We start from the raw sequence: 15,972 nt of genomic DNA on the forward strand, positions 1-15,972 counted from the left end.
GAGAAGAGCTGGCTTGCTTCAAAGGCCCTGTCTGCTCCGGGTCTGGAGCTCTTGGTGAAAGTCTCTCCCTGCTTCTGAAACAAAATGAATAGCTGCTGAAGTTTACGAGGTCCCCAGAGACATTTCTGTGTGCCTCCCTCTAACAGCGGGCCCCTGGGCCTGCACAGCAAAGCCCCTAAGCTCCCCTCGGCAGGGATGCTCTCTGTGGTTTACGCCTCTTTGATGCCTCTGCCCTCTTTCTGGCTGGCCCTCTGGCTGCCACTGCGTCCTCCCTCTTCTCCACCTGCCGTCTATCCCTCCTGCATCCCTGTCTTAAGCAGCAGCCCCTTTTCCACTGAGGAGACATGGGTGGAAGAGGAGTTACAGTTGGGGATGGGAGGGCTATATGATTTTTGTATGCTATTCCAGAATAGGTCTGTGGTTATTTTAATTTAAAAAAAATAATTTATGTTCCCTCCAAATCTTTGAGGATCTTTGATTGCAGGAAGTTGTGGACCATGCTAATCCCATGGCTCTGTGATGGTTACCCGCCTTGGCAGGCTGCTGCTTACGCTGGGATATAACAACCAGGACATGAGAAGCAAGAGTAATTTGGGTTATTACTTTTTAGCAAGAATCTCTTTCCACTGAAACTGTAAAACTCTAGAAGGCAGAGCCTCTCTCACATTGAACCTCATAGTCTTGAGATAATGCCTGGAAAACAGTAACTGTTCTCAGAAGATGTGTGTTTGTTAGGTTACTGTCATTCCTTAAAAAAAAAAAAAAGATTAAAGAAGTCACTCTCTGTTCTCAAGATGCTGCACGTGTAAGTGTGTAGGCCACATACATGTTGAGAAATTGCACATATATCGTCTTCATCTCGTATCGCCAAGAACTGATGTTACCAAACCTCTTGTCTCATCCACTGTCATCTGTGCTTAGCAGACTAAGACATAGCAAACCAGAAGAACTTTCGGGAAACCTGCAGACATTTGAGGGCATTTGAGACAAAGAAATCCAATGGAGTTCTAAACGTAAATGAGAAGCAGAAAGATGGTCCTGTTGTGAAGTGACCCCAAGCCTCAGACCTGCCCTGGATGTCACCAAGTGCCTCTGGCCTTCGGGGCCGTTGAAGATGCTCAGCTCGGCGTCTCTGCTGTGGCTGGACTTCCTGGCCAGCCAGGCCCGAGGGCGGCAGAGGAGGGAGTGCTGTGGGTGTGCTGGGTGAGGTGGGCGGAGCACAGTGACTGCAGGGGTGACTGCAGGGAGGAGACTTAGGACAGAGGAAACCACAGGACGGATGACCCCCTCTGCAGAAGCGACTTTCTGGCCCCCTCGTCCCCCAAACATGCTCTCCAACTAAAAAATATTAATTGTGCATAATTCTGAAGGCCCACACGTGTGTGTATGTCTATACCTGTGTGCATGTGCTACCATATTTCTTTGTTCCTGGGGAGAAACATAAGCTACAAGCCTCACATGCCTCTTCATTGTTGAGTTACTACTGCTTAAAAAGTCAGAGAAAAAAAGCTCAGTCCAACCGTCTATGAACAGACAAATTTAAGCAAGAATGGCTCGAGTTCCCGCCAGTTGCTGATGAGGCAGTTATTAAGTGTGATGACAACCACCAATTTAGTGAAGGGTCACTAGTTTGTTTGTTTGTTTATTTTTAAATATTGAAACCCTCTCAGGTATACTTGGATCCCTTACTTGAAATCATAGCAAATAGTAGCATTATGGTGACAGAAAGAATTCAACCACTTCCTGGCAAGTAATGAGTATTTCATTTTATTCTACTTTTCTAGAGTTAGTTTAGAAGTCACATCAAAGTAAACTTTTCGCTGATCATCCTTGAGTTTGCTGATCCCAAGAAGGGATTCAAGGGCAGGATCCCCTGGGATCCACTCTGAGCAATGGGGAGTCCCTGTCCCCCAGGCCATCTGCTGTCAACAAGCCAGGGGACTGGACCTGGAGGGCTGCGTTTTGGTCATAATGAGCCATCTGGCTGCCTGGCAGAAGGAGCCCATGGGAGTAGGTGTCTGAGATGTTACTGACATTACCACTGACCTTTGCCAAGGAGTGGGTTTGGTTTTATCCAGAATGGCTCAGCCTGGTGGTAAGAATACATCATCTTGGTCCAGGACACTTTCAGGGATTAGGCTCAAAATCCTCAGCCTCCAAACTGAATATCTTCTTATAATTACTTTTTTAATTGAAGTATAGTTGATTTATGGTATCGTGTTAGTTTCAGGTATACAACAAAGTGATTGAGTTTGTTTTTTTTGCAGATTATATTCCATTATAGGTTATTACAGGATATTGGGTATAATTCCCTGTGCTATATAGTAAACCCTTGTTGCTTATCTATTTTATGTATAGTAGTTTGTATCTGTTAATCCCATACTGCTAATTTGTCCCTCCCTCCCTCCTTCACTCTCCCCTTTGGTAAACCATAAGTTTGTTTTCTGTGCTTTAGTCTGTTTCTGTTTTGTACATAAATTCATTTGTTTTATTTTTTATATTCCACATGTAAATGATATCATATAGTATTTTTCTTGGTCTAACTTACTTCACTAAGAATGATATTCTCTAGGTCCATCCATGTTGCTGCAAATGGCAATATTTCATTCTTTTTTATGGCTACTTGAGTAATATTCCACTGTGTATATATACCACATCTTAAGCCAATCTTCTGTTGATGGGCACTTGAGTTGCTTCCATGTATTGGCTATTGTAAATAGCGCTGCTTTGCATGTCGGGGTGCATGTATCTTTTTGAATTAGAGTTTTTGTTTTTTCCAGGTATATACCCAGGAGTGAAATTGTTGGATCATGTGGTAGTTTCTTAAGGAACCATACTGTTTTCCACAGTGGCTGCACCAATTTACATTCCCACCAACAGTGTACGAGGGTTCCCTTTTCTCCACATCCTCTCCAGCATTTATTATTTGTAGGCTTTTTGGTGATGGCCACAAGTTGAATATTTTGTTGAGCGCTAGGGGCGTATGCTGCACCTGGGTTGTTCTGGGACTTCGTCCTGCCCATCCCTCTACCTATCAAGGAGGGGTGTCTCTACCTACATTGTTGCTCTTGCATGTGTCCTGACCAGCCACAATGGCAGGGCCAAAGCCTGGCTTCTGGAGGTTTCCTTTGTTTTTTAGATAAATGTGCAATTTAAGGATAAAGAGAGTTTGATATATAATGTAGCTTTAGAAGAAATCCTTTAGCTATTCCTTGCTCCCAACAAAATGCCACCCCCAAGATTTTCCCACGTAGAAATTCTGGAGCCACTACTCATCTACTGGGACGTGTGTCATGAATAAATTGTTTCTGCTAGAGTAACAAAGTGCATAAGTGATTAACCTTTTAAAAACTAAATGAAACGTCGAGGTTGTCCATATCGTAAGTTACTCCCATGTTACTTGGGTTTGGATGTTTTTCTAGGTGGGAGAGGAGATGGTGTTACAGTCTGTATAATGGGTGTCACACCCAAGGAAGTCCAGGGAGTGGGCTATGTTATTAGGGGTTGTTGGGAGCAGGGGCAGACAGAGGCGGAGGGCAGGTGAGCACTGCCGATCCCTGGCCCTGGAGCAGGGTGTTACACAGCAGTAAAGAAAGGGGATTTCGAGGGTCTTAGAAAGCCAGAGAACTTCCTTCCCCTCCAACCAAGGAAATCACCAAGGAGATGGATTTAGCTCTTAAGACTTAATAGCCTCCTTTGGGGGTTCTGCTTTTTTGGGAATAGAATATTGGAGCACAGCCAGACCAGTCCTCTGAGCCAGGTTTTCTACTCAGAGTCTCGGACTGTGGCTAGAAGTTGTGATTTGCTTGGTCTGAGGAATTTTGTAAATTCAAGGTGTCGTCGTGTTAAAATTGGGAGAATTCGGGTAACATGGAGACTTCTGACTTCTCTAAAGAAGCAGAAGTGTTGGCAACATTAGGCTGTCATTGGTGCATGGCAACAGCAGGCGAGAGCAGGTGCTGGCCGACCCCGTTAGCTGAGGCACACCCGCTCCCCCCTACACACGTACCCGTGCATCCCCCCTCCTGCTTGGGTGCCCTGCAGGCAGGGAGGGTCCTGCCATGGACCACCGCACCCCTGTTCTCCCTGCCACTCAGAAGCAGTCTAGACACACACTTCTGGATCAAAGTCGGCCCCCAGAGCCACGATGTATTCCTGCCCCTGCCCTCACACAAACACAAAAGGCGCCTCCCCATTTACTAAAGCCAAAGAATGTCAGGATTAACCCACGATTGAAACTTGTGAAAGAAGAGCTCAAGGCAGCTTTAGCCTTAGCATTCCACAGCTCCTCATTAGAACAGGGACTTTTTGTGACTCTGGGACAGCTGGAGACACATGACTGCTTTCAAAATCTCACATGAAGGGTGCCGGCCTCAAGGACGCAAGGCAGGCTTGTGGGGTTCCTGACGTGCTCCTCGGACTTGGGGCAGGCATGTTGGGTGTTCCACACCACAGCACAATGGCGAGAAGGACCGGGCCATCAGGAGAAAGGTGGTGGACAGTCACAGTCTGGGCCAAGGTCCCGGGGGCCCCAGGCGAGGCCAATTCACTGACTCCGAAGCAGAACCAGCTAAGAAACAGGCACGGCCCCGGGGCCCTCTCCCACATGCCACGCAAGCCGCACGCTCTGCGGGCTGTCTGCTCCCCCGGGTACACGCCGACTCGATCACGGGGCTTCACGGGGAGGGCCGCCGTCTCCTCTGGGCTGAGTTGTGTGGAACTGCGCAGAGTATGCTTAAGGGGGCTTTGGAGTCAGAAAACACAGGAGCCCCGCGAGGCATCTTGGATAGCATCTGCTCCAGGGTTCCCAACGGTGACTGATCTTCAGAATCACCTAGAACACAAACCCCAGATTCTGAGGCTCCAGATCCCACCTCCGCAGCCTACCCTCCAAAACACACACAGTGATTCTGCGGACCAGTCAGGTTTGGGAAACCACTGGTATCGTCCAAACCCTTCACTTCTGTTTCTGAAGTACAATCCTGGGTTAAGTAACTTTTCTAAGGTCACACAGCTGGTTTGGCAGGATTGGGCTTAGAGTACGGGTCTCTTGAATATAATCCAGGGCTTTTTCTACAACACACCACCTCCTGGAGGTACCCATGAAGGGAACGCCAGACGACCCCAGAGGGTTTGGGTAAGGAAAAGGCTAAGAAGCATAGTCTTTGTGCATGTGAAGTAACCCCAGATAGTTTCCCAAATATTGGCTCCCACTGTGGTTTATGACTCAGATGCCACAGTCTCATGTCATCTGGGTAGGAGATTCTGCTTCTGGCTCTATAATTACCACAGTTTCACTTGTCCTTTGAGAGGTCAGGGAAAGAACTGTGCATGTGTGTATAGACTTCTCTGTGCCTCAGTTTACCTCTATAGAAAATGGAGAGAATGGCGGCACCCTTACGTCTGCCTCGTTGGAGCTCTGCAGACCTATTGCATGACCACACAAAGGCACCCTGTGATCCCCTAGGCAGAGAAAGAAGCCTTCCGTACCCACACAGAGCTAGTCTTAAAGTCAAGGACACTCTTGCCACATTTTAAATAGTTCTATGTCAGAATACCACTGTGACTCCTCTAGCTACCCGGCATGCCCTCCAGGAAGGGCTGCTCGTCTTCTCCTGGTCTCTGGAGGGCTGGTGAAATATTTCCTGTGGGTGATCTTGGGAGGATCCCCAGTTTTGAAGGACTAAACAAGATTAAAAAAATTAGATACTGCTACTAGTAGTAAATAGCTGGCATTGAGTTGTTATTAAGTGCCAGGCACTCTGCCAAACACTTGACATGCATTTAATCCTCACTACAGCCCTATAAGTGAAGTGTCATGAGTATTCCCGTTTTACAGACGTGGAAAATGAGGCTCAGAAAAGTTAACTTGCCCAAGATCACGTAGCTGCTAAGTGACGGAGCCGTGATTCAAACCCACATACTCCAGTCTCCAGGGGCAAAGCTCTGATAAAGGGGCTGGATGACAGGTCACTGTCATCATGAGGTTAACCCTCCACGTGACACTGCCTTGTACTTGCTAGTGGGATGTCACGCCCTGATGCAGCTCAAGCCAAGGGCAGCTTGGGCGCTGCAGCTGTGACTGTCTGCTGGGATGTTCACAGCTCCGTCAGTTCAGGGACTGCCTGACCCAGCCTGACCAAATTAGAGCAGCTAATGGGCGTGACATAATTTGACATGTACATTGTTAGCTGAACCCCTTGGGAGATGATTTTAAATAGAGACAATACCATGCTGTGAACTATTTTGGGTTACGGAGCCCTTATTCTCTAACTCTTGCAGGAAAAAAGAATTGTGTCGTGATAAACTGAAAACCCCCAAGAAGCTGTTCCAGGGTCAGGAGAGCAGCAGCCTAGCTGGATTGGCAGAGATTCTTCCTGGGAGTTTCAGGGATTTCACCCTCATTTCCTAGCACTTTATCCCCCAAACATTCCCAAAACCCTAGTTAAGAACCGCTAACTCTATCCATCCTCCTCCCAGAGACTCCCTAACCAGGAGGATTCAGAACCCCAGTCAAAATCCAGCACTGGTAAGACTGCAAAACAGGCACAGCATGAAGCCCGCATATGCACCCCGCATCCTGCTTTTACCTCTCTCAGGCGCACAGAACTAGCAATCTACCCAGGGCCGTGCTGAGGGACCACGCAAGTCCACTCTCTCTGGGCGTCACCCAATGCCCAACTCCTAGTTACAGCCAGTCTTCCCCATCCTATTTCCCATGCCCTCATACTTGCTTCCTGACCTTCCTAAAGAGTCTGCCTCCCTGTGTGCTTGTGCCACGATCCTCATGGCTTAATATGTGCTCATCCTCTCAGGCAAGGCCTACTGACTCTATGACACGTAACCAGCACCCAAGAAATGTTTAGTGTTGAATTAATGAATGAAAGTAAGAATAACAGTTTCTCTGGTAATCCCATGCCTTACTCCCAACCATTAAGTCCAATACTGGCTTTCAGGCTAATAAAAATGAATTTGGAAGCAAAAGACCTTTGCCTTTTAAAAAACTGAAGCCCTTGAAATAACACTACTTGAGAAGGATAACCAGGAGAGATATAGAGCACATGGTGGCCTTCCCATATGCATTTCTTTTTTCCCCTTCCTAGCAGGGCCCCATACTTCCCAGCCATGCATTTGGGAGGGATTAACCTAATTGCAGTTCTCTGGGTGGACCTCGGACTGTTCAAGCCATCCAGTCGGTTCCATTGTCCTAGCTACCCTAGCCACAGTGATTGGCTTGGGGATGGCCACCTGGTCCAGATATAAGGAGATTTTGCTTTTGTGATCATTAGGTGGGACAGTCTAAGAATAAAACCATGGCAGACTAAGAAGAAATGGAAAGACACTGGGTCCTCATTGGCTTGTCCATCTACTACATCTGGCCTTACCTAAGCCCACCCAACCTCTGGTCTTCTCAATTACATAAGCAAACAAAGCCTCTTTTTGTTTAAGCCAAATGAATACATAATACAATAATATATAACCCCTTGATTCCTTTTATGATTGAGCTCAGAGACTATTTTGTCAAGTTATATCACCTTTATTTTACAGCTAATTTAACTTAAAAAAATAAACATACCGAAAAACAAACAAATAAAATCCCTAATTCTTCACTTTCTGCTCAAAGCCTTCCAAAGATTCCCTAGGCTTGTGATGTCCCAAGTGAAGGAGGAAATAACAGTGGTTTCAATCAGATAGAAGCTTATTTCTCTCTCATACAAAATAAGGCTGGATTCTGGCTGGTATGGGAGCTACAGTGTCATCAAAGTTCCAGGTTTCCTCTATCTTTTTGTTCTGCCATACTTAGCATATGGCTTCCATCTTGAATTCACTTCATGGTCCAATGTGGCAGCTAGAGCTCCAGCCATCACATTGATCGTCCTGTTCCAGGAAGGAGAAGGGAAAAAAAAAAAAGATTACGTCAGTAGTCTAGCCCCTCTTAAGACGTCTTCACAGAAGATCAACCCAACAACTTCTGCTTGTATTTCAATGGCCAACCCAGCTGCAAATGTGGCTGACAAATGTAACCTTCCAGCTGGGCACATTGTCATCCAGTTTAAAATCTTGGTTGTGTTATGAAGGGAAAAGGGGAGAGTAGATACTGGGTAGGCAACTAGCAGTTTCTGCCCCACCCCACTTAACAACCAAGCCTGGCTTCGGTGTTCAGTTCTTTTTTTTTGAATTTTATTTTATTTTATTTTTAATACAGCGGGTTCTTACTAGTTATCTGTTTTATACATATTAGTGTATATATGTCAATCCCAATCTCCCAGTTCATCCCACCACCACCACCTCCGGTGTTCAGTTCTGTCGGTCGGTACCTGCTCCTCCAAAGAGACCCCCTGGTTCAAGCTGCAATTACTCTCTCTGCAGACCCTTAACATCCCAAGTTGGTCCCCCCTCCACCCTGCCCTCCACCTGCCAAGGATCTTCTGACCAGCATCTTCTGATTTATCCAGTTGAGAAGCACTTTTTGAGCCAATAAATAAATAAATGAGAACACTTTAGTCTTTCATTAGAATCTTGGCTTCAGTTTAACTCATAGCACACTTGACCTTCTTCTCTGTCATGCTCTATCTAGTCAGACCCCATTCGTACTTACCCTTCTTCATTCACCAGTCTCCCTTGAACTATGTTCTTTCCAACACAGGTCTGCTCTTCAATATCAGTTTCTAACTTCTTTCTGACATTAACGTTCTCGGTCCCATGGGTAGGAGCCTAGGGCAGCAAGGACTATGGTCAAAAATAGCAGCTGAGTGGGGGCTGGTTTGCAAATCTTCATGGATGACAGGGTGTGATTTTGTCTGGGGACAGGTGACTGAGGCCAGGGCAATGACTTCTTTTTCACTTCTCCCAAGGCCTTCTGACCCGTTCTTGTACATTTCACATCCCACGGACAGCATTGCAGGCCTCAGTTAGCAACGAACAGCACACACAAGGCAAATCAAACAATAATAATGAAGTGAATTATTGCCTTGCTAGAGGCAACACATCTGCTCCTCCGTACATCACCTGCACAAAAGCAGAGAAAAATAAGAAAAAATAAATCAATGTCTGATAATGCTAAAAAAATGTGTTACCTTGAGTCCTCATATAAAATTAAATTTTCCCATTTTGATTTTAATTATAAACTGAAAGCTATTGTAACTCAAAAATGTACATTCTCATGTCTTTTCAAATAGCAACATCATTAGGCAGATGTGAACAATTATCCCCAACTGGATTTTTTTTAAGTTAAATTCTACAGAGGAACAGATAGGTTACGCTTTAAATCCTTGGTTTAAAACTAAACCTATGAGACACAATATTGTAGGTTTAGCCAAAAGGGCTTGACTTTGGATTTAGAAAGTTTAATTGATCCAGTCATCCCTTTTATTAAAGCTATCCATGTATTTTTAAACCAAAGAATTGTAATAATGCATATTTTAGGGCCAGAAGCATTCATCATCTTGACGACCAAGTGATAAACGGTGAAAAGATTTGAGATCTAAGATACTCTGTTACTATATTGAACGGTCAGGTAAAGAAATTCCAAGGGAAGGTGTTGGCATATGTCCCCTCTGCTTTTTAATTTCCAATGACAGCCAGTGACATCACCATTCCAAATATTTCCCATTTGGATTAAACAGAACTTGATTCTCCAGGGAAAACTGGCAGCATAAACTAAAAAGAAATGCATCTTGCTGAAAAGCCAGTCTGTACTCAGGTGTCATACCACCATCAGCGTGACAGGATCTCCACGGAAAAACAATGCTGGGAGTGACTTCACTCCCCTAGAAGCGCGGTCACCAGTACCCAAGGATGTCAGGGGAACTGGTTGGATCTCAGAGGACTGTCCTTTTGGTGCAGGAGAGGACATACTGAGGAAGGCAGATGCTGAAATGGATAGGGCTTATCTCACAAAGGTCATTTGAAGGAAAATTTACCAAGGAATGACATTCTCCTCTATCTTGGAGTAGAAGACCAGCCAGATACCGGCAGCCCTACAGCCTGGGCTTCTTTCCAGGGCTGCAGCTCCCCTACAGGTGGTTGAGCAATGTCACCCTGGCAGCACCGAAACCCCGGACAGGCCTCTGAGACTGGGGAGTCTGACCAATAGCTCACTGATGAGAAACTGCACTGTCCTTGGAGACATTGCCTTGCCTAGACTTTAAGAACCTCCCTTGTTTTTTCCCCTCCAGTATACCACAGCCAGATTTCCTCTCCCCTTCCTGCTGTAGTATTTTGCTCCGAGGACCTTGAGCCACAAAGCTGGGGTGGGGGGGCGGGTGTGCATATCATTTTACACAAGAGGCATAGGTCCTGTACAACTAGCTGTGTGACGTTGGGCAAGTCACTTAACTTCTCTGTGCTTCAGTTGCCACAACAGTGAAGTGGGGATTATGACTGCGTTCACATGAAATGGCTGTTAACCAGCATTCAGCGAAATCCTACTGGAAAGTGCTGAGGAACAGTGCCTGGCTCATAGAGCTCCACAAAGGCTGGCTGTCACTGCAACTGACAGGGGAGAAGTTTCTCCCTGGGTTTCCACTCCAACACACGTTTGCCTCTCCCAACATGGGACAAAGATGATAAGAGAGTGAAATGTCTCACGTGGCCTAGGAATCCTTTCATTCCGTCAGTGGTTCCTGAGATATCAAAAGATATCTATGTGTGTGTATGTAGATTCTTTTAATTTCCTAAAGACTATGCTGATTTGGTTACTTTTTTATCTAATGGTGAAAGGCTATGTATTCAACTGTTAGTGCAGGCTTCAGGAACATGTGGATAAAATGTAACCAGCGTTATCTTGGTTCAAATTCCTTTTTTGTGACCAACTGTTGTCTCAATGAACCTTCGCAGGGTTTTTGTTGGTTTTTTTCTTAGTTACAGCAGAGAATAAAATAAACACATCCAGACCTTCTCACACAGATGTAGGCTGATGCCAGATTAGGTCTGTGGAGGCCTCATTTTGGCTCCCCTGGTCACCATGCCGAACAGATTTCATGCACGTTGAAGACAGTCCATTAGTTCTTGGCAAGGAGAATGAAGTTTTCAAAGCTGCTTTCTCTAACAAGCTCCACTCCCCACCCCCGCTTCTCATACACAAAACCCTGCTGAAGGGGAGAGGCTCTCCCCCGTTTGTGGAGAAGAGAGGTCAACCCCATCTGAGATCACCCCGCCAGAGCCTTGACAGTCATCATCTGCAGGACGGCCCTGGACGGTTCTCCATCATTAGATTCCCAGGGTACCACCCAGAGTAAAAGCTCTCCTTCCCGCTCAGGAAAGAAGCATTTTTATTTCACAATCATACAATGAGAGATTTGAAAAGTAGTTTGCAAACTTCTCTGCCTCTAGGGAAGGCGTGTCCATTCACGACCGAAATTTTCTCTCAGTGCATTAGGCGTTGCATTGACTGAGCTTCTGAGCTCTCACAGTGCAGCCGAAAAGGAAACAAAGAAGTTTTGCCTCATTTGTTACAATGGAAATGTAAGCCATGATGATATGGGTTGAGCTAGGGTTCTCAATGGAATCTTTAGACTGGTTCCTGGGAGGAAAAGCCAGTAGGTTTCTGTTATAGTACCAACTGCCACTGGGCGTGGGTTCCTTGACCTAAATGTGCTGTGAGCAAGGCTTCCCTTCCCATAAGGGAGTGAGCACTGTAGTGAAAGGTGCTGAGGTGCTGAGGATCAATATTCACCAGCAACCAGCATCGCGGAGTGTGGTTACCATGGTAACACTGTCAGCCCCAAATGACTGTCATGAGGTGAAAAAATTCTCTTAAAATAAATGAAACCAGAAAAGGTATATTTATCAACCTCTTACCAAACACCTATCTGTGTGCAAAGTAGAACCTGTTCCTTAAGCTACAGATACTAGAAGATTCGGAGAAATTTCATGACATAAACATTTTCTTAAAAGAATTGTTATTCTCACCCCCTAAAAATGGTCGGTAAAAATAACGAATACAGATTTTTTGTTTAAACAGGGAGAGTTCTAAGGAGTGATTGGCCTATACACTTAGATATTATGCAGTTATGACATTAAAATTCTGCACTAAACTACCAATAGTTTGTTTGAAATTCGCAGAATGGTACTTGACTGGGAGTTTTCTTCTAAGTTGTACAAATTATTTCCGGCAGGACCAATAAATGAAGTGTCATAAAATGTTTCCCATATACAATGGGAAAAAGATATTGGTCACACAACTAAAAACACGCGGGCACGGTTTTTGCCCTGCTCTTGCGAAGCTCCATCTGCGCTTGCCTTTCCTTATGAACAGAACCACCATTTTATTTAGAGCAGCAGTGTGTCCAGCCAGAAGACCCAGTTTCACAGCCTCCCTAGTAGTCAGAGGTGGCCAGGTGATACGGTTCTGGGCAGTAACGATAGGCAGAAGTCTCTGGGGCGGATATTGTTGGGAGACAGTTCTCTGTGGTCTCTCTCATTTCTGTATACCTTGCAAGCAGGGACACTTACTGATAGCAACAGAGTATCTTCCCAAGGATGCTTGCATAGCATACAGCCTTGGAAGATAGAGATGCCGTCTCTCCAGAGCGAAGGGGAGGCTTGCTTAGAACCTTGGAAGACAGGGATGGTGTTTCACTCCAGAGCAAAGGGCAGGCCTGCCTACTGCCAATTGTGTAAGATTTGGGGTCCCTGGGTTCAAGGTTCCTCTCCCGTGAGGCAACCCACTGAGTGCACCGGCATTCCTGTGGGCCTATCTGTATCACCCCTATGGGACTTGAGGGTGAGGAGAACTACCGCAAATCGTGCTGCTTGCTGTGTACTGAGTAATAGTGCTGGCTGCCTCTGACCTAGGAGTCTCGTGACTTCTGCCAGCAACCATGAAACCATGGCAGGCTAACTTCTTAGCTTGCAAACAGGATGAAACCTCAGGCCCTTCATTTTTCTTGGTTGGATAAAAAAGAAAAGTAGGAGAAAGCTCTTGCCCCATGGCCCTTCTCCTTTCTTCCTGCCCTGAGGTACAGCAACCATTTGGGAACCACGTGGTGACAGCATGAGGACACAGGTCTGCATGCTAAGGATGGCAGGGCAGAAAGATGATGAACCTGGGTCCTGATAGAGAATTACTGTGCCAGCCCTGGGTTGCATAACTTCAGGCTTGTTATATGAGATGAATGAGCCTCTACTTATCGAAGTCAATGTTGTTTTTCTCCAAGCAAATGCATCCCTACGAGTTTGTATCAAACATAGTAATTACATAATAGTAATTGTGTCAGACATATGCAACTTAGGGCATGTATGTTGCTACCTTCCTTACTTCTTGATCTGGATTCTACCTTTCTGTATATTAAAATTATTACATGTATCTTTTATAAGCTAACTCAAATCCTTTTGGGAAAATCAGGTAAAAGTCAATTCAGTAAGTACAACTTAGTCCTGGGCCACATTTATCCCTTAATTATGAGCTATCCCTTAAGTTATTTGTCAAGAAGGCAGTAAAAACAATAGGACTATCTCTTTCTGGAAACATCTACCACATGCCATGAGGTCTGTTTAGTCACCAGTATGTATCCAGCACCCAGCAAAATGGCTGGCTCATAGCAGGCCCTCAAATTCGTATTAACCAAGTATTCATGAAAGGTCTCTCTTTAGCAGATGTGTTGGTTATGCCCCCCCAAAATCAAGATTTAACACAGAGTATTTCAATACATTAGGTCTGTCGTTTGACTATAATAAGCGTTTTAAGAAAAGACCACAGGTCAACTTCAAAGAAACAGCTTCTTATCTTTGTTCCTTATGACTATAAAATGCTGCATAACTTAACAATGGAATCCAGAGAATCTGTTCAACCTTGAAAACTGGTGCAATAGGATACCAGAAGTAATAACAATCATCATCAGAGATTAACACATCTTTGAATGTCATGTACACAAATTATTTTTAGAACATTAGACAAAATTTGAAACTTGTGTCAGGGGACTTCCCTGGTGGTGCAGTGGTTAAGAATCCGCCTGCCAATGCAGGGGACACGGGTTCGAGCCCTGGTCCGGGAAGATCCCCCATGCTGCGGAGCAACTAAGCCCCTGCGCCACAACTACTGAGCCTGCGCTCTAGAGCTCGCGAGCCACAACTACTGAGCCTGCGTGCCTTAGAGCCTGTGCTCCGCAACAAGAGAAGCCACCGCTATGAGAAGCCTGCACACCGCAACGAAGAGTAGCCTCCGCTCGCTGCAACTAAAGAAAGTCCATGCGCAGCAACGAAGACCCAATGCAGCCAAAAATAAATAAAATTTTAAAACAACTTACCAGAAAAGAAGAAAGAAACTTGTGTCAGGAAGAAAAATCAAGCAGTGCATAAGATGAGACTATAGGAGGGCAATTTAGAACTTACACCAAAAATAGAATAAACCAAAAGATACTGTGCACGATAAGATGAGTTACAAATATCCTAAGTATTATTTTCAGTATATGTTATGATTCTTAGTTTCGGTTCCAAACCTAAATTATATGAAATTATATATAATATGTGTCCTCGGTATGATTTCTGTTTAAATATCTCTCCAAACCAAATGAAATACCATTTCACACCCATTAGGATGGCTATTATTTTTGAAAAAAACGGAAATCAGCAAGTGCTGGCAGGATGTGGAAAAAATGGAACCCTTGTGTGTGCTGGTGCGACTGTAAAACGGTGAGGCTGCTATGGAGAACAGTTTGTGGTTCCTCAGAAATTAAACACAGAATTACCATATGATTCAGCAATTCCATTCCTAAAGAACTGAAAATAGGGACTGAACCAGATATTGCACACAAGCGCTCATAGCAGCATTATTTACAAGGGCCAAAGGTGGAACAACCCAACTGTCCCCCAGCCTATGAAGGGATAAACAAAATGTAGTAAATGTATACAATGAAATGTTATTCAGCCATAAAGATGAAGAAAATTCTGATACATGCTACAACATGAGAGAATCTTGAACATATTATGCTAAGTGAAAAAGGACAAGTACTGTATTATTTTTGTCCCAAACGACAAATATTGTATTATTCCCTTTATATGAGGTCCCTGGAATAGGCAAATTTATAGAGACGGAAAGTAAAATGATGGTTACCAAGGACTGGGGAAGTGGGGATGGGATGTTGTTGCTTATTGGGTACAGAGTTTCTGTTCGGGTTGATGAAAAAGTTCTGGAAATAGTGGTGACGGCGGCACAACATTGTGAAGGTACTTAATGCCACTGAATCGTACACTTAAACACAGTTAAAATGGTAATTTTTATGTTGTGTGTATTTTACCACAAGGAAAAGAAAAATCTATGAAACAAATTAAACCAAAAAGATGGGTTTTGTTTGTTTTAGGAAGAGCAAATAGAACAGTTTTTTTCTTTTTAACACTATTTTTATTTATTTATTTTATTCATTTATGGCTGTGTTGGGTCTTCGTTTCTGTGCGAGGGCTTCCTCTAGTTGTAGCAAGTGGGGGCCACTCCTCATCGCGGTGCGCGGGCCTCTCACTATCGTGGCCTCTCTTGTTGCGGAGCACAGGCTCCAGACGCTCAGGCTCAGTAATCGTGGCTCACGGGCCTAGTTGCTCCGCGGCATGTGGGATCTTCCCAGACCAGGGCTCGAACCCGCGTCCCCTGCATTGGCAGGCAGATTCTCAACCACTGCGCCACCAGGGAAGCCCCCAGAACAGATTTTTAAATTCCGTGTGAGTTTCGTCTTTGCTTTCTTTACGCCCTGCCTGCCTGTGCTAAGAAGCAGAGTGACGAAGATGCCCCCAAGACATTGCCGTGGCCTCTCAGGCTGTGGGTTTGAGTGATCATGTGCCTCAGAAGGTCTTATGTCGTTTGGAACGCTATCTAGTTCGGCAATTTTACTTCAGTGCTTCAACGCTCAGGAGTGCATATCATTGCAGCTCCCCTCCACTGACCCCTCAGGTGTATGTTGAGCCAGAATTTGTTTGTGAAAATATTATTTTAGGATTCCTTCCATTCCTATCATCTGCTTAGTTTCCTTCCTGCATATT

General features: G+C 45.0%; 1 pseudogene across 2 annotated transcripts in view; it reads right to left on the reverse strand.

The window, feature by feature from the left end:
• Nucleotides 1-5,669: 5,669 nt before the first annotated feature.
• LOC309656085 (cathepsin Z pseudogene) overlaps nucleotides 5,670-15,972 on the reverse strand; it is an 82,835-nt pseudogene continuing 72,532 nt past the window's right edge. For both annotated transcript variants that reach the window (XR_014268829.1, XR_014268830.1), the window contains 2 exons: nucleotides 8,600-9,009; nucleotides 5,670-7,878 (listed from right to left, as the gene is read on the reverse strand). The product of XR_014268829.1 is annotated as a cathepsin Z pseudogene (transcript). The remainder of the gene's footprint in view (nucleotides 7,879-8,599; nucleotides 9,010-15,972) is intronic.

The sequence above is a fragment of the Balaenoptera physalus genome, assembly GCF_965194825.1.
Source record: "Balaenoptera physalus genome assembly, chromosome: 2".
NCBI lineage: Eukaryota > Metazoa > Chordata > Mammalia > Artiodactyla > Balaenopteridae > Balaenoptera > Balaenoptera physalus.